This window comes from Eublepharis macularius, chromosome 11 (genome assembly GCF_028583425.1).
Source record: "Eublepharis macularius isolate TG4126 chromosome 11, MPM_Emac_v1.0, whole genome shotgun sequence".
Lineage (NCBI taxonomy): Eukaryota > Metazoa > Chordata > Lepidosauria > Squamata > Eublepharidae > Eublepharis > Eublepharis macularius.
In genome coordinates this window covers 64,204,633-64,224,303 of record NC_072800.1, presented here as the reverse complement: position 1 = coordinate 64,224,303, position 19,671 = coordinate 64,204,633, and the positions used below count along the sequence as shown (strand labels likewise).

Here is a 19,671-nt window from a genome sequence, read left to right as displayed (position 1 = left end):
TAATTGGAGGAATCTTATATGGGGTTGCCAACTCTAGGTTCCTGGAGATTTGGGGCTAAAGCCTAAGGAGGGCAGAGTTTATGGAGAAGAGGGACATCAGTGGGGCATAATAGCATAGAGTTTACCCCCCCGTAACAGCTGTTTACTCCAGGGGAACTGATCTCTGTTGCCTAGAGATCAATTGTAATTCCTGGAGACCTTCAGGCCCTACTTGGAAGTTGGCAGCCCTGTTCTGCCAGGGTTACACTCCTTGCACTAGTGGAAGAGGCTGTATTAGAGTAAGTGGGGAGGGACAGATTCTATTAGCTTCCATCTCCCCTTTGCAGCTGATTGTGCTACTTCTTTTTGCCCACTGAGAGTCTTGTCCAATTACTTATAGGATCCAACCCAGCTTTGGCTGAAGATTAACACTAATATTGTGATTGGTGTATGGATTCAGAAGAAATCATCTCCCCTCCCCCTTGCCAAACCTCAACAGAGAGGAGGGGAGAAAGAGCCAAGTAGATCAGTGACAAACAGTTTTTATCTTCAGCTAGTACTTATGAGCAGAGGAAAGCCTCTTCACAAATAGCTTACTCATGGGTAAAGGTCTAGGCAATGAGCTAGGCAAAAGAGGCACGAGTAACTATGGCTGGGAAGCTATAGATAAAAGGTAGAAGTAGGGTTGCCAGTCCCCAGCTGGGGGTGGGGAATCTCCCGCTGCTACCCTCTACCCCGTCTTCGTTTACCTGGCAGGTGGGCGGGGTAACATGCCTCCCAGGGACGTACTCCTGAGCTGCAGCAGCCTGATCCTGGCCTGAATTGCCCTGAATCATGGCAAAATTGACTTGGTCCTGATTTGGGCTGACACTGAGTGTGGGAGTTTTCCCAAGATGGCCTGAGGCCTGCATGGTCACATCAAATGATGTCATTGCACGGGCCAGGAGTTTGCATGTGCAAGTGAAGAGCAGGTAAGTGCCAAGCCTCCTACTTCCCACCTGGGGGGCAGAGGGACCTGGCAACCCTAGGTAGAAAAGAGAGTTGAGGCCAAAGAGAAAGGATCTCTGTGGTCCTTTTTATCCATGAGGGAGCCGTAAGTTCTGCTGGAGAAAACAGTAAACATGGCTTTCTTAAACTAACTTTTTTAAAAAAATCTGAAACATGCCGAACATTTAGCATGGAAAACAAGCTTCTTCAGATAATGCTTCTTGTTCCTACTTTAAATTTTTTAATAAGTATAGTCAGGGCAGAAAAAGAACTCTGCTTCAAATTTTGGAGTGTTTTCAATACAGAGGAAATCTTGTAGTACCTTAAAGATTTATTGTGGTATAATTTTTCTTTCGCGGTCTAGAACCTACTTTATCAGATGCCTAAAACTGCCCCCCAGGTGCCATATAGCTATGACTAACCAAGATGATGTCATAAAGCAGGAATCAGATCTGAAAAATTGGCCATGAAAAGGAGTCAGTCTGTACTTATGAATCAAATGCTTAAGCAATAAGACAGATGGTTAGTCAAAATCCATTAAACTATGAATCCTTGTAGAAGAGAGATATATGTGATCCTCAAGTACATGGACCCCCCCCCTCCAGCTATAGTGTGGATCTTCAGTCATTTCGTTATAATAAAGGGAAGACCCTGCCTAGGGAAAGAGAGGAAAGACGTGAAAGAAATAAAATCTGAAAGACTTGTAGCCAGGGAATTAAACAGGATCATTTTGTTTACTTATTTTCCATTCATTCTTTCTAAAGTAAATTGAAGCATAGGGTTGCCAGCCTCAATGGTGGGACCGGGAAATCTCCCAGAATTACAACTCATCACCAGACTGCAGAGATCAGTTCCCCTGGAAAAAGTGGCTGCTTTGGAAGGTGAACTCTATGGCTTTATACCGTGCTGAGGTCCCTTCTCTCCCCAGGCCCCACCCTCAAATCTCCAGGAATTTTCCAAACTGGAGCTAGCTACTGAAGCAGCTAACAATTTTATAAATATAGTTACAATAAAGTAAAACAAGAAGGAAAATAATAACATTAAAAATCTATAAATGTTAAAAGCAGAAAGTTTAACAATAGAGATAGGCACAAACTAGGAAAATTCTGAACTGTACGGTTCATGGTTCGTCACGTTTCACGAACCACGAACTTTCACGAACTGGTTCTTCTGGTTCATGAAAACCTCACCTCCAGATCAGCAGAATATCTGCAGAGAGCCCATCCCCCCATTGCCTAGGAAACTGATTGATTAGCACCAGGCCATCTGCAGCGATGAACTGAAATACAATCCAAATGAACCGGGCTAAAATTCATCACAGTTCGTGAGAAATGAGCTCCCATGAACTGACAGTTCACAAACCACAAACCATCTCGGTTCGTGACAAACTTCGGTTCATATTTTGGTTCGTGTCCACGTCTATTTAACAATAATGTTTTCATTCTTTTCTCGAAGACTGGCAGGGTTAGGCTTTGGCCAGCCTTTGCGGTAGGGAATTCCTTTCATATATACCCAGGCTACAGTAAAAAGGAGTCCACAGTACTGAAGGAGTTGCTGTGAGTGCTTGCACAACAAAACTATGGGACTATCTCAATGAACAAATCTCAATGAACAGAAGGAGAGAGATTTTCCCCTGAGGTAATGTACAGTTAAATAAACTAGCACCTTGAATTCTGCCCATATGAGCAGTTAATACATCCATTTCAAAATTATATTCCCTGCATCCCACCACTGTCAGATTAACAGAGTTTCATAGAATTCTGTACTAGATTCAGGTTACAGGAGCATAGATGGGCACAAGATGTCTGCCTTCCAGCACTGACCATGGCTGGTATTCTAAATGCACTATAAGCTGAACAAAACATCATTGCTGTTTGTAACTTTTGTTTGAACTTCTGCTGAAAGAATAATGCTGTTTTGACCACTCCATCACTGTGTATTGAATCAAGAGGGAATCGTGTTATTGATTCTTGTCTAGGTTCTTTGATGTAATGTGAAGTGAGGGTTACTTTTTAAAAAAAATTCCAAGACGTTATTTTTTCCCTTAACTCTGGAAAGAGAACTAAAGTTAGTATAAAACGCCTGCATAATAATGTATTTCTTTAGCATCATTTTAGTGTTTCAGTTCTCCAGGGTGTATTTATAGGAGAAAGGATGTGATATTTTGAGGATGTCAGTCAGACTAAATCAATTCTTTAAAGCTTTCTGATATGCAGGTTCAGTATAGCTGTTCTCTGCCTCAATTACCACATAGTCTCCCTCACTCGACACAGGGCTTTTGTCATTCATATCACTTTACATTTACTTTTTATTAGATCCTGAAATTCTGAGCACAGATGCATCTTACAGTTCCTATTGGCAGACTATTGTCTTTGACAGAAAACCTCTCTACATGGAAATATTTATGAGATAAATTGACCACGTAATATGCCTAACAAAACAAGGGAGTGCATTAACCCCATACCATGTTTTCTTCTTCGTCCTTTTCCCTGAAATCCATTGGTAAGAGAAGGCCAGCCCAACATCTTTGTATTCTTCTTGTGGAAGACAGGTTCAATTCTGTTTATCATGTTTCGCCATCATCACAGTAGAATGAATAATTCAGTGTCATGCTGCATGGATAGAACTTCTATATTTCAGGTGTACAGATCTCCATCTAGGCACTTGAAGAGCCCACACCCGAATAACCCTCATCTTCAGTTCTGATGTCATAGTTTTTAATTGGAATGGATATATTTTACCAAAATTGCACTATGGTTTTAAATGATTCAAATTATGATCAATGTATTGGTATTTAACATTAGTATTGAAGACAAAAATGGTTGTCGAACAACAGAATGCGTCTATAGATTGCATGAAAAGTAGTTCACCACATTCACTTACATCACATTTTATTGCTTAAATGTTAATGAAAAGTTCAACATGTTTTAAACAAGTAACCTATACAACACTACAACTATAATGTTTAAAACAAATAACTATACTACCTTAAATCAGCATATGAGGCTGATCCAAAATAGGTTTTCGAAATACATTGGATAAAAATGCAGTCTAGTTAGTTATAGCTTCATTTTATTTTCTTTTTTCTTCAAGGAATGTTGAAGCATGTGGGATGAGCTCCAAGGACCAATCCACCACTTCACATTCCATCCTTTCTCACCTCTGACATTTCTTTAGTCTGCCACTTAACCTAAATAGTGGTTATGTAGTCAGCCACCTAGCCTGGCTTCCTGGACTCATTCCCCATGTCCATACCTGAATTCCTTCCCCAGTTTCATTCTTCCAAACACAAAACCCACAATCCACTCTTCCCCTCCCAGTCCTAGTACTTACCTGCTGCCTTTGCTGAGCTTTAAAGTGGAGATAAGTGCTGTGCTAATCTTCTTCTCAGTTCTGTTGTAGAGGGAGAAGTAGGCTTACCAAATTCAAGGTGGGGACTTTGAGTTGTCTTGGAATAATTTACAACTGACCTGGAGGCCACACCTTCCCTAGAGGAAACAGCAGCTTTGTAGAGTGGACTCTATCCCATACTAAAAACTGCTGTTTTGTATCAATTTTTAGCCTGCCTGAGTCCACCCCAGGACTTAGTATGGGCAGGAACAAGGAGAAAGGAAGTTGTTGGCACTGCAGCTCTACACAGGGAAAGAAACTGACTTCTTAACCACTGTTCTTGTTTGAAACGTTGCTTTCTCTTTGTTTGAAACATTGCCTAGCACTGAGGAAACAACAGCAACAATTTTTCTAATGAAGTGCAGATATTTTAAAAAATATTCTTTTCAATATCTTTCCTTCCCTCCCGAAATATTTTCCTCTTCCGCAAAAATGTTTTCTCTCTCTCTCAGGTGTTGAGAAGTGTTCTCCCCCATTCACGTTAGAAGTTGCTCCTCCAACTGTTCTCTTTGTACCCCTGCTTTTTCTCCTTGGGAAGAAGGCTAAAGCTCTCAGTTGCAGCTGCATTGACCAGCTGTGGGGAAAATAACCCAATGAAGGCTTTCTATGTCAAATCTTGTTGTGAAAAAGTATCTCTCAAATGCTGAATGTCTTGATTGCAAAACTCTTCAGTAATATTAATCGTGCACTTAATAGTCCAACAAGAGTTTAGCTAACTCATTGAATAAACGGGAGCAAGAACTGCAACCTCTAGGTGGGGCCAGGATTTCTCCTGGAATTACCACTGATCTCCAGACTACAAAAACTCAGTTCCCCTGAAGGACATGGCAGTTTCAGAGGGTAGACTCGATCCCTGCTGAGCTCTTTCCTCATCCAAATTCCATCCTCCCCAGGCACTGCCCCCAAATCTCCAGGAACTTGCCAAGCTGGAGTGGGCAACTGTAATAGGAGCTGAAGTCTCTGAAAAATCTCACTGAATTTTTAAAAAATATTTTCTTTATTGTATTTAGAGCTATTCTGAGGCTCAAGGTGTCTTACACTGTACGATAGTGTGAGATATCTAATAAACAGATACAATAGTAGTATGATTGGAAACATTAGAAAAATGCAATAGAAGTATCATATGTGATTTGTCAAACAATGAAGAAAGTGGAATTAAGAGTAGCCTAATGCAAACAATAAACAGATAATAAACAGTGGCATAGACTGCAGTTCTGTTCCCTTTATAAAAGTACGTTCCCAATCCATTCTGTTATACTATAACCCTATTACCTTTGTAAAACAGGCCTCCTGAACAATTATTTTTTATGGTTTGCAGAATGACATAAATGTGGGAGCCTTCTTGTCATTTTCAAGCAGCCCATTCCACAAAATGAGAGCCACAACAGGGAATGTGCAAGTGTGGGCAACTATCAATCTTACCGTTCACAGAGTGGCACCTTCAGAAGGCCAAGTCTAAAATAATCTAGAGAGCATGTGAGATAGATCTGGAACAATATCACATTTCATAAAGTCATTCAAATCTAGAATTTAGACTTCATAGCAACATTGACTTGAACTTGAATTAAAAAAAAAACTAAATTAAACACCTTCAAATAGCACAAACTGATAGCTTTTCTCTAGCATACAAAAAGGTGCCAGGCTGCCAGAACTATTTTTTTTTATTTTTATTGCTTCACTGCTTCTTCATGTCAGATTGGAGATAATCCTACTGTTTTCTTTTTTTTCTAATTCCCAGCAGGCATGTTATGCATACATAGTCAGATCCATTTCAAGGGCCTGTTTCTCTGAAGAGTTGAATGATGATTTTCCCCACTTAGAACTAATATTCCAGTCCTATAGATATGTGTAGTGATGATAATAAACCATTGTTTGTGCCAACATACCTACCACATCCTATGCTTGATTAACTGGGGGAGGTGTTTTGAGGTTCCCATAAGTTTCCAGTTCATTCTAGAAGGCTACTGTCAAATAATATAGTAAGGATCCTCAACCTGTATAAATTATTTTCTTGTTTGTTTATTATTTATGAGACCTCTAAACTGCCTTTCTACCTACAAAGTCTTCAAGATGGCTAAGCAAAAGTAAAACATAAATAATTTTATAAGAAATAATCTAAAACCATAGCATTTGATTGTCTAAAACAACAGTGGCACTTTGTTCAATCTGGAAAGATAACTTTTTGATTCAGACTGGAAGACCTAGAAGGGTGGCACCAATCTCACTTCTTAAAGGAGAGAATTCTGAAGTGGTGGATGAAAAATGCCTCCTGCCGCTTCTGATCAGCTTTACCTTGGCTAAACTCGGTTCCTGCAGGAAAGCACCATGCAAGGTGGCATTGCGCCTAAGATGCCAAAGATGATGAAGTCGTGTCTTTGTTAATCAGTAGCTCCATCCTGCTGTATTGAATAAAACAGCTTGTAATGTGGCAGGAGAGGAAGGTGAATGAGAATTCTCAAAGCAGCTTTTTCGTAGAGTTTCCAGCTCTGAGTTGGGAAATTCCTGGAGATTTAGGAGGGGGAGGGGGAGCCTGGAGAAGGCAGGGTTTGGTGAGGGACCTCAGCAGGGTATACTTCCAGAGAGTCCACCCTCCAAAGCAGTGATTTTCTTCAGGGGAACTGATGTTTGTGGCCTGGAGGATGAGTTGTAATTGCAGGACATCTCCAGCCACCACCTGGAGATTGGCAACCCTATCTTTAGATCACGAGGTATACGAGAGTAATTGGCTATTCAGTTTTAAAATGCCTTAGAATACCAGCTAGTGAGTAGTCCTTGGTAATGCCACTTCCATGCTTAAGGTTACTAGCCTCCAAATGGGTCCTGGAAAGACATCTAATTTTCAGACTAGAGAGATCAGTTTTCCTGGAGGAAATGGCAGCTTCCTAGGGCAGACCTTAAAGTGTAGAAGAAATTTAAGTTCTAGAGTGATATCCCATCCCCACTGAGATCCCTTCGCTCCACCCTCCTCACCACTTCCAAATCTCCAGGAGTTTCTCAAGAAAAAGAAGCCAACCCTGGCCATACTTCCCACTTCTTTGATTTTGCAGCAGACTGGCACTAGTGATGAACCACTATAGATTGTGATGTCGCATTGGTACAATGAATCTCAGCTACACTTAGCTGCCAATCAGATGTTCATCGTATCAGCTGTACATGCCATAATCCATAAGTGAGCTTGTCAGCAGGCAGTTACCTGCTAAAGGGCAAACTCAATATTGACTTTCACTGTGATGGTCAACGTAATGAAATTCAGACATCTTCAAACACTGTCTTCAAACTGAGTTTAAAGGAATGGAATTGGGCTGGTCTAGGGAGGTTTGAAAACTGGCATAGCTGACAGATTAACTTTTCTTTCCAAGTACTAATAACAGAACAGAGCTTTAAAAACTTTTCTGAACAGTTAAGATTGTATATTTTATTTAATTAAACTTTATGCCTGATTTGGAGCTGACTGTACCCAAAAGATTCTGGTAGAAATTTGAAAGATGGATTCAAAGAACCACAGGAGGACTTCCTTACTTCACTATTCTTGAGGACCAGAGGCACCTTTAGAACAACCTACAGTATGACAGAGAAAGGAATTGGAGAAAATTTAACCCCCTTGCATGAGCTGAAGTGCATTATGATTATGCAAGTGTCTTTTTGGATATCAGCCATAAAGCAACTTTTTAGAAATGAGTCTGATAAATTAGTTTTCCCTCCCCTTTGTTTTTTGAATTGTTTTGTTTTGTTCATCATATGTCTGTCTAGAAGTCTCAAATATTTAAACATTACTTAACTTATCTTGTTCTGTCAAAATTTTTTAAAAACTCACCAGCATCACAAACATGATGACCTCAGTTCTAGGGAAAACCTAGAAGTCACAGCAGTAGCTCTAGGAATTGCCAGAAACTCTATAGTAAAGCTGTAGGTTAAAACCATAGCTTTTAGTGATTCCTAGAGCTACTGTTGTCACTTCCAAGTTTTACCCAGAAGTCATGCTTGTGACACTGCCCCCTACTATGTCCCCACACCCAACCTTTTCACCAGTTCCCTGGCTTGATAATCCTAGAAAACTCCAGGACAAGTTTCACATTGATGATGTCTACTTTTTCAACAGCAACCCTCTAAGTCCACAAGTAATGATTTGAACCATTCCAAAGGGCGCTATTAACTCCTATTTTTACCTCCAGATGTCTCAACAGGATATCCGGGTCCAACATATCAAAGGCTGCTGATAAATCCAATAATAGAAATAAAGAAGCACAACAGCTTGAGTAACTTCCTTCATTAGTGGCAGAGGAAAGACTCTACGTGTCTCTGATTCATTTATATCAACTATTAGGAGCTCATTAATCTGCTCCTTACATGATTTTAATAATCAAAATAGACAAGGATCAGGAGTGTAAGTCAACATCCATCAGGATAAACAAGGCAAAATAGATCAGACAGTACATCAGGCAATTTTACTGCCTGAACTATTCAAATACAAACATATTTGACAGATTTTTTAATCAGCAAAAAAAAAAATGGCAAAAGTTTTACAGCCAATCGCCAATTCTATAGAATTTTGAGACTCTGACCTAGGAGTCAGCAAGTGCTTGAAAAATCCTAAACAACTGAGCTGGGCATGAATTAGCTGATGCAATTGGAGCAAAGAAGTATTATTTCTTCACTGCTATCACTGTCAGCTCATACATCTTCTATAGCATGCTCTGGAGCATGCTCTCTCTGGTTCACCAAGGTTTTTAATCAGTGTGTTAGTAGTCAGACCCCCTCCCCACACTTCAAGGACAGTTTATGGATATGGAATATCATAAACTGCTTGCCAAAAGTTCTAGGCACTGCCTAGAGGAAGGATGACTGACTGACGGTCCCCATGCCTGGGAGAGAAGCAGATATAATGAGGCTAGACATGGGTATGAACAGAAAAAAACCTGAACATGGTGTTTGTTGTTCATTGCCATCCACGAACAACAAACAACGAACATTGACAAACATGACTTGTTCACAAACATGTTCGTTGTTTGTGGGGGCCAGCGGGCTCTACTCCAGCCATCAAGATCCTTACCACACCACTCCCAGAAACCCTACCTGAGCAGGCAGCCAGAAATGTACCAATAATAAATAATAGCTTGGCCTCAGAGCCTGGCAGCAGCTCTGGAACCTGAAGGGGTAGATCCCTACTGCACCACTCCCAGAAACCTTACCTGAGCAGGCAGCAGGAAAGGTACCAGTAATAAATCATAGCTTGGCCCAGAGCCTGGCAGCAGCCCTGGAACTTGAAAAGGTAGGTCCCTATCCCACCACACACAAAGAAAATTCAAGCTCCAATGCACTCTCCCTGTCTCTCTCAAAATGCCAACACCAACTGTCTCACCCTCACTGTCTGCAAAACCAGAGCTGGGAGCCCTCCTCCCCGCTGCTCCTTGCTTCCTTGCTCCACACTTGAAAGGAAGACCTGCCTATCAAGCTAAATTGGGCTTAGATTGGGGTTTCCAGAGCAACAGCAGGAGTTCAGACAGAGTTCAGTCAATCCCTGCCTGAGTTGCCATGGGAACTGATTGCAGGTGCCAGACTGTCTGGCTTGATGAACAGCAAGGAACGAGGCTTGCAACAACCACTTGTTCATTTAGAATGGGGCCTCATGAACAGCTTGTTTTGCGAACAGCTGATTGGGCTGTTTGTGGCTTTTTTTTTAGTTCATATTGCTATTCGTGCCCATCTCTAAATGAGGCTTCCTGAGAAAACGCCTTGCCTAATCCCATCAATGCCTCCCTTCACCTCTCCTCTCCCACTTACCTAATCAAAGCAATTCAGCACAGTGCTTACCCAGTCATCAAGCAATATTTTTACCTACAGACCATCCCAGATAGTCGTATCAAACCCTTCTAAAGCTATTGTCCTACCTGCAAATAAGCCATTAAGTCATTGTTTTGGGGAGTAAGACATTAGTCTTGCCCCAGGATACCTTTTGCCCTATAGCTGGGCTTTGCAGCCATGTGCTCAGTGTCTGTGTACCTTGGCCCATGCACCCCCAATCCATTGGGCTTCTTCTCTCCATGAAACACTGGTCATTTTGCTGCTTTTACACAGACCTCCTCCTCTCCAAGACCAGTAATTATCACCATTTCCCCCCAAGATTGCTTTCCCATTTCCTCACTGTTTTCTTAGTTAGCTCTGTGTGTATGCTGTGTGTGTTTTCTGTATGCATGCCTTTAATTTCTATGTTAATAAAGAAATCTTTCCAGTTGCACATCTGCCTGTATATATGAGAGTTCTCTAAGGGAACAATACCCATAGACATAGATAAGAATCCCAATTACACCCTCTTGCTTTTCTCCTTTAATGGTAGTTCTCCCAACTAATTAAGGAGACTTCCTATTTGGGTAACAAGTGATTCTCTACATTCTCCCCAGCTGTCCCAATTCTTTTGCTTCTGTTCATCTTGTACACACATCTGGTTGAAGCTGGTAGAGCTTAGGCAAAATTAGTGGTAGTGTATATGACCTTTGTGAGTCCTAGCTCACGAAAGAAGAACTGAGCTGTGACTCATGAAATCTCATACCCTACCACAAATTTTGTAAGTCTTATAGGTGCGACTGGACTCTTGCTTTTTTGTACTGCTACAGACAGACTAACACGGCTATCCATATTGATCTATTTCCATGGAAAGTGAGTCCTGTTACACAGTTTGGCAATTAATCTCATTCTGTCAGAATTCACACGCTCTCACTATCTCATCTCATTCTCAGATTCCTCAACTATGTTACTAATGACAAAATGACTCTGTACACAAAACATTCTATATTTCAATTATCAGGAAACATTCCACTCAAACATACCCTACCACAAATTTTGTTAGTCTTATAGGTGCTACTGGACTCTTGCTTTTTTTAGAACGCACTTTCGACAGCTATTACTAGTTGATGGAAACTCTGAGTGATGCTATAGGGGATTGCAGCAGTATTTTAGAAATGGTAAATATGTGATCAGGGCACACTTAATTAGTGCATATGAATGCCAACATACAGAATCTGTTAGTAACTTCACACATGCATGAAACCTCCAAAAATCAGATTATTTAAAACTGATTACAAGAGCAACCAATTAGTTTTCTTTTCTAAACCTCTATTCAACATTGCACTTTGAGACTCTTGATGGTTCTCCAAAGCTCTCCAATGTAGAGGTTTAAAAATCCACTTCAGAGCAATAAAAATAGTCTTCAGACTTCTATGCTTTGGCTTTTCTTTCATGTGTCTTACAATTCTGAGATGTGGAACCAATCCTATTCATATTATGCATAGGTAAGTTTCAATTAAATCAGGCTTGAAACCATTTCCTGCTTGACTATATTTGATGCAAAATGCTTACTGAAATTACATAATGTGCCAAGCTCAGGATTGCAATTAAAACTCTTACTGAACAGCAATTAAAGATTAAAGAATGCATAAATGAACTAAGGAACTTGATTCCACAAATAGAAATGCATCTCTCCTCTGCTGTAGAATTTATCAGTTTTGCTTCAGAGGAAAGAAGAATATACTGAGCATATTCAGAAGACAATGAAAAGCCAAAAGTGTATGTGGGACCCAAATAGGCTTGCCAGCTCCTGCTAGGGAAATTCCAGGAGAACTTGGAGGTAGAGCCCGGAAAGGACAGGTTTAGGGGAGAAGCCTCAGTGGGGTATAGAGCCATAGAGTCCATCTTCCAAGGCAGTCATTTTCTCCAGGGGAACTGATCTTTGAAATTTGGGGAGATCTCCAGCCACTATCTAGAGGTTGGCAACCATAGTCACCCAAAGAGGATTTCCCCCCCCCTCTCCAGCTTCTAAATTATGTCACCTCTTTAGCACCCAGCTACAAAGCCTTCTGTTTTGTTGATGTTTCTGATGAAGAGTGCTCTGGCCCACAAAGATTTATTCCATAAAAAATGTGTTAGTCTTTAAAGCACTTACAATTCTTTGAGTTCTGTAAACAGAGATTAAAAGGAAGGATTTAAATTAAGCTCTACGACATTAATAGGTAATGAGTATATATCCCCTGCCTTTGTTGATATTTTGTTTGAAGAAAGGTTTTTTTTCCCTATAGTGTTCTGGAGAAAAGTGTAAGATGAAATCTTGCTTCCCTGGTTCTTGAAATAATTGGCTATAATGCTGTGTTTTATCAATGGCTTATGTTCCCTCTTGCGTTTCTTGATCAAAGATGTAAATAGTTCTGGAATACCATTTTGGAAGTTGATAAAGTGGATCCTTCCTCATAGAATGCCCTGACCTGGATAGCTCAAGTGAGCCTGATCTCATCCAATCTCAGAAGCTAAGCAGGGTTGGCCTTGGTTAGTGATTGGATAGGAGACCTCCAACGAAGACCAGGGTTGCAGAGGCAGGCAATGGCAAACCTCCTCTGATAGTCTCTTGCCATGAAAATTCCACCAGTGGTTGCCATAAGTCAACTCTGACTTGAGGGCACTCTCCATCACCAATCATAGAATAAATTATGTATGTCAGATGGCATTATAGTAATGCTGGCTTACATTCTGGAGTTAAGTATTTTTAACAGCACTTTGAATTTGATGTAGAACAGCTGATTGTGAGTATATTACTTGATATGTATGAAGATGTAGGTGTGAGAGGTTGCAACATTAAGTATATTTTCCTGGGAGTAGGCACCTTTGAAAACATGAGACTTACTTCTGAGTAGCCCTGTTTAGGAGTGTTCTTTAAACTATGTACTATATCCATATATATATATATATATATATATATATATATATATATATATATATAGTTGCTTTAGCTACAGCAGCATAATATGTTGTTCTGAGAACCTTTTGTTGCATTATGGGTTGAATGAACTGCTAACTAGAAGTTGAGTGCATGGCTGTATATTCTATGAACAAGAAGAGGACTATAGGTCCTTCTGCTGAGATTGCAAATTACTATTTAATGCTGTACTTGATTGCGTGCAACTGTGCTCATAAAAAGAAGAGGTACACATAAAATCAGTCACAGAGGCAGGCTCTAATATATTCATTTTGATAATGTTTTTGCGATAGAATATTCTGCTAAAAATTAGAAATACATTAATAATATAGTAGGTATTTGTGTTTCAGAATAGGCATTGATGTCTTAGCTGAAACTTGGCAGGTCTGTCTGACTGAGATGATCAGGCAGCGCTTTCCTTCTCACAAGCAAAGGAGAAACACAAGAAGAGTTGGAAGCTGTGCTGATCTAGTTAACGTAGAGGAGCAATAAGTCAGACCATCTATGTGCACTTTGTGGAGAACAGTATGAAGGAGACAGCAAGGATTCATAAAAATAAAACATGTCAAGCTTGCTTGGTTTCTGATTTTGACAGGATAATAAGCTTGGCAGGAAGGGTGAACAAAGTGGACATATCTTTTGACTTCAGGAAGCATTTGACATTATTCCACATCAAACTCTGAAAAGACAATAAAAAAGGCATTTGGAAAATACTTGTAAGCTGATTTTTAAAAGAATAGAGGTTACAAGATACACACATTAATTTCTGAAATGGTTGACTCGATTTGCTGAACAGACTCCACAACAGTACAGCAATAGTTAATAGCATAGTGGATCACTGTTCAGCAGTTCAGACTGAAAGATGTGCAATACAACTTTCTTTTATGCATAGTCAATTTTTTCTCCCTAACTGAATTCAGCAGAATATCACTGCTGAATGAAACAAAAAAGGTGTTGGTGGTGGAGCGAAATGATTCTGTGGAGCATATCCCCGTAAGCAAGTTGCTTATCTGTTTATTTATATGCTTTCCATTTAATTCCAGGGATGCCCAGGTGAAGCTATACATAAAAGACTGGATGTTGCAAAATACTTGTGTATCTTGCTACTTATTCACCATGTGAAACATTCAAAACCACAAATTACAACAAAGGATAGGGCCAGAGTAGTGGGATAACAGTGGAGAGCTGAGATAAACAATCGAGGCTGGATGTGGGTAGAGGCTACAAACAAATGACTCACCAGTTGGAGCAGCCTTTGCTCAGTTGGATTCAAAGTAGTCAGTAGATCACACAGATCAGCTGCTCTGCATCCCATAGTTCTACAATAAACAAACAGAAAACACAATAATCTTTGCTTGCAAGACATAATGAGATCATAAATTTACATTTATTTCGAGGCAAATGTGTTTCTCCAATGCTGGCCAACACTCTGCCCATAAGAACCAAACTAGTGGGAACTAACTTTTGTTCACAATGAGGTTCATAAATGATATATCACTATGATTAAATCCCCAAGGGACAGATATTGAATTGAAATCTTTTAGCAACTCATTAAGTTGCAATATTTGTCAGTGGCAGAATGTACCTGTCCAAGTATATTGAACAAAGTCTAACATCAAAGGTTTTCATTAGAAGCCTTTCTTAATTATTAATCTTTAGATCACTCATTAAAGTAACATATTTCTCTAAATTAAAGATCACTATAACATCATACTCCATTTACAATCTCTTTAGCAATGGCAGGAGTAACATATGTGTATTTGGATCTCTCTGAAAGAGCAATGGGACTTCAGAGCGCCTGGGGGCAGCTGGGAAAGGCAGTATGCTCAGTCACAGTTACAATGCCACCCTAAGGAGAGTTACACCTTGTGGAGAAATGCTTCTATTTGTAGGTTTGGGCTGTGCCAGAACCTTCACCCCCAGTTTGAAAAGTGTCTCTTAGCTGAGAAGTAATCCAGATGCTTTTTAAACCACACCCAGCCTTGGGCTTTAGTCATGCAGATGTGGTCAGAAGGCTTTCTACTAAAAGTTTACACTCCTGGGTGTGTGTGTTAGGGGCTGGCGGGAAAGAGACTTGGAGGACTAAAATGCCGTTACTCCCTGGAGCCTCCAGAAAAGCCTCTCTGACCTGCGTCTTCGACCTGCCCAGGGGGTTGTCAAAGAGAGAGAATAAAAATCCTGGCACAGGGAGGAGAGTCTCTTTGGCTGACTTGAGCTGGAAGCTGAAGGAGCTGAGAGATGGCCCCTTGCAGGCGGTGGCCATTGACTGATATTGAATATCAGGAGTTATCTATCAAAGCCAATAAAACTTGTTCCCCTCTAAGTTTCGAGATCCCCCTTAACACAGGTGGCATGGCTTCTTATTTATCTTCCCTACGGGCACCACATCTTCTCAGAGCCTTCTCCCTTGCAAGATTCAATGCGATGCCATCTTCAATCTTATAAGATCCCATATATAGATAGAGTTTGTCACTGCATTCACGGTAGTATTGAGACAGTTTCTCATGTCCTGCTTTATTGCCAACTATATGCAGACTTGCGTCTCAAATATTTGCGTCTCAAATATTTAAACACAGAATTAGTTAATATGAGGGGCTTCTCAGATTCCTTAAAGGTCTTTCACCTGCTGAATGACTTCCTGCCTAAAACCACCGAGAATGTAGCAATGTTTCTCTATGCTGCTATAAAATTCCTTCAGGAGTGGTTCCAGAAGTAACTATATGTTTCCTGTATTATGTACATTGTGCCAACTGATGCCAATAAAGGCTAACTGAACTATGTGGAAGCTGGAGGCCTGAACAATAAGACAGAGAACCTACATAAACAGAAAATCTAAGTTAGGCATGTACAGAGAGAACGATAGAGGAACTGAGTTTTTACGCATTTCTTTCTGAGTTCCCTTGCTTGCTTTGGAGCCGTGCTTAAAAGCATGTGTACGTCTTTTATCTTTTCTTTTCCTTTTAAAATGCTGATAGCTGTTCTCTGTATCACAGACTCCCACTGCTCAACTACGCTATCTAAAACAGGTGCCATGGGAACAGAGTGGTCTGTTGGCAACTGGCTGATCCCCCAATGGTGCATAGTTGCTGTAAACAGTCCCTGAAGTAACCAGGTGCTGGGTAGCAGGAAACTGGGCACAAGGCAAGGCTCGAGGTGGCAAGCTTGCACAGGGGCAGTAAGGAGTCTTGGCCCTTACCATTGGGAATTGCCCCAAAGGCCAAGTGCTGACAATGGACACAAGAGAGAAGGAGCAAAAAAGAGTTGGGGGGGGGCACCAAGTGGGTGGCATGTGCCAGGTGGAGACACCAAGACACCCCAGAGAGCAATAAGGGGCAGTGTTCATAGGTCAGTGGGGCTATTCCATCACACACCCTTCTAAATTCTTTGTCTTCAATAGCTTTTAAAAGAAAAAAATGATTGATGATAATCTGCAGTGGACTGGAACTGGAGGAAGGAAATTCTTGACTCTTTGCCTTTGCTTACATCCTATATTGACATAACATTCCTCTCCTAGAAGGTTTAGGAGTGAAGAAATGCAGTATGGGGAAAGGTGATTTAAAAGCATGTATCTGACTTCAGGAAGAGGGATAGATTAATATTTCAGAAGGACAAGGAACAGTTGGCTTAGTTGCTGTAGGGAAGAATGTAACTGAGTGCCTTCTGATCTGACCTCAAATTCTCAACAATTAATAGTTGTTCCTGCATTAGGCTTGCTTTTCAGAATCACATTAAAAGCATGAGAAGATTTATTCTGGTGTAGGTTATCATCTGTCTTGAAATTAAAATATTTATTAACGAGGCTGCTATATTAAAGACAAGCTAGCTGCTAATCTCAGGATGTTCTACTTTCACAAGGTGTATTTTCTGAATAGGTTTGCCAAATTTTTTTAAATGGGGGAGGGACTTGATTTAAATGGGCCATTTGGGGGGGGGATTTCAGATGGACTGAGAGTCCTTTCCCATGAGGACATTAACTTCAGCAACACAATTACACTTTAACAGAGATTTGGCTGCCAAGAGCCACCATAGCCCGGCTCATTGTGTATTTGCTCCCAGCACATGGCTTTGCAGTTGGACCCCATTCCCAAACAAACAGGAATAATGGGTTTAGTTCTACTGCTTTGAATTTTTCAGGAACATGTTGTTCAATTACCCAGGCCCCCTGGTGGCCTAGATGTCAAGTAAAAGCCTAGATATCATTAAATAAAGGACTCTGGAAAGATAGACTATGAGACACTAGAGGGACATGGAAGTACAGAGCAACTAGTGTCATTAAGAAGCAGAATAGAAATTGTGAAAGTGATGTTCTTCTCAGGAAGTAAAACCGGGTCACAAAACAATTAAGTGGGGGAAATGCACAATGTGGAAAAGGGTTATGGGTCATTATGGAGATAGGTTGCTGTATTATAAAATAAGACTGGCGATATGGAAAGCAACAGAAAGAAAGAATAGATAGGCAGGAGCTACTGCAGAATAAACTTAATAAATAAAACCATGTTCCTAAATTAACGGATCAGGCAGAAGAATTTTTTTTAAATCTTGTCCTTCGTGGAGTACCTGAAGGATTGGAGTGACTGTTTTCATGGAAAATTTAATTGCATCACTTCCATAAGTAACAGAGAAAGCAGGGCTGAAGCATTTTGCGTCAGACAAGAAACCTTGTGATATTTTAAACTTATTTTGAAAAGTTAAAACAAACTTTTACAGTAACTGTTATGGCAGAGACCTGGTATAATGATCCATTGGTCTCTAGTGCAATTGGTACCTGACCTTTCTCTGGAAATGCTTTGAAACACAGGCCATTATGGGTTTTTTTTTTAGACAACTGTATTACAATAATGTAAGACAAATTATCCTGGAGGAGTTGTTTTCTGACTAGTAATGTTATTAATAAAGGTCAGGACATTTTTATCAAGACTGTTGAGCAATGTCCAACATGTTTAGATCAATTGCAGTCTGCAAAAATTGTTAATGATGGTTAGCAATGAAACTGGAAGGAAGGCTAGATTAGACATAAGGTCCCAATCATTGATATTAGTATGGTACTGGAGGGGGTCAGTTTTTAAAAAAATGAATTACAGCCATTAGATAATGATGGGCTTTAGGTAATTATTAGCTTTTAGATAATGACATTTTCCACATGGGGTTTTTTCAATGTCTCCTCTGAGTTCTGCATGCATGGTCAAAAATACCCCAATTCAGTCTCCAACCTGCTTCCCAGACTTTTTTTACAGTCTGCATATTCAAAGGCTCCATCTGATACAAAAATGGTCTTTCCCCAGGTTTTCTGTGGCTTTTCTCCCAGCATACATACCCTGATTTTTTTTTACATTGAAGTAAAGACAGGTTTTTTGCAAAGCAGAATGTTTTTTTCAGTGTAAACCCTGACCCTGCCTTCCACCCTCCCCTTTATGCTCCTGCAACCTGATTGGTTGAAGAGCAATGTGTAACTACACCCTTTCTCCCCCTTTCTTCCCCTACCACTCACAGCCTTCTTCTCCTTCTTTTAAATATCATTTGTGTGTAGACAGTAACCTCAATGCTGTTAACCTTGGCACTAAATCATCTTCTCACAAGACAAGAAGCTATCAGGATGACACATTGGTTTTCCCATCTAAAACATTGCAACATTGCTAAATTAACAAACAAACAAATAAGAGTTGTGTGATGTTGGGGGGTGGGATGCTGCAATGGCTAACACAAAAGCTCTACAAAGAGCCCTGAGTCTTGCTTAACATTCTAAGGATTAAGGATTTTTGCATGTGCAAAAAACCAATCCCCACCAAACCCCCATTCTGCCAAAACCGCTAATATGTTGTCTTCCTCTAGAAAGTCCTCAGCAGAAATAGGGCATTTTTCTAGTGGAGAAATAAAAACCAGGCACACTTCAGTTCAACTCCCTCAAATACCGAATTAAAGAATCAGAGCTTTATGTGAGCCAGAACCAACAAATAAGCAGATCCAGTCTGTGCAGGCTGAATACGCAGAAAACCCACTGTAAAGTCAAGCATATGGAGAAGGCCAATGATGGGCTAAAGCTTTCATTTGTCGAACATGAGCTCTGCTGATTTTCGGGTATATCTATATACTACAAACCTAAAGTGATATAATAATAATTTATTTTCCTCAGGGAATCTTGGGCACAGTGATTTTATGAAGGAAGCTAGATATTTATAACAGAAATTAGAGCAGTCTCATCAAATTACTATTCTCAAGATTCCTTGAGTGAAAGCATGACAGTTAAACTGGAATAAGGCAGAAAATGTTTCTGCACTACCTTTTGCGTAGGGTTGGCAGTTGCGTAGGGTTGCCAGTGGCAGGCAAACTTCTGGTGGGTTGCCTCTCTGCTGGTAAGAGGAGGCAGGCTGCCCAGAGATTGTCTATCATTGGCAGGCAACTCAAGCAAATGGCCACGTGCCCACATATGCCATTCCTTCCAGTGTGCAAAAACACTATGTTTTGGGCCCATTCTTAAGGAATATGCCTTGGTATGATGATGTCACTTCCGATCACATAAGAAGCAATAATAAAAATCGATTATAACATTTGACTTATATACTGCCCTTCAGGACAAC

General features: G+C 40.4%; 1 protein-coding gene across 1 annotated transcript in view; it reads left to right on the top strand.

Annotated features, from left to right (window-relative positions):
• Positions 1–19,671, top strand: part of ZNF804B (zinc finger protein 804B) — a 294,325-nt gene that overhangs the window by 83,577 nt on the left and 191,077 nt on the right. The window lies entirely within an intron of this gene.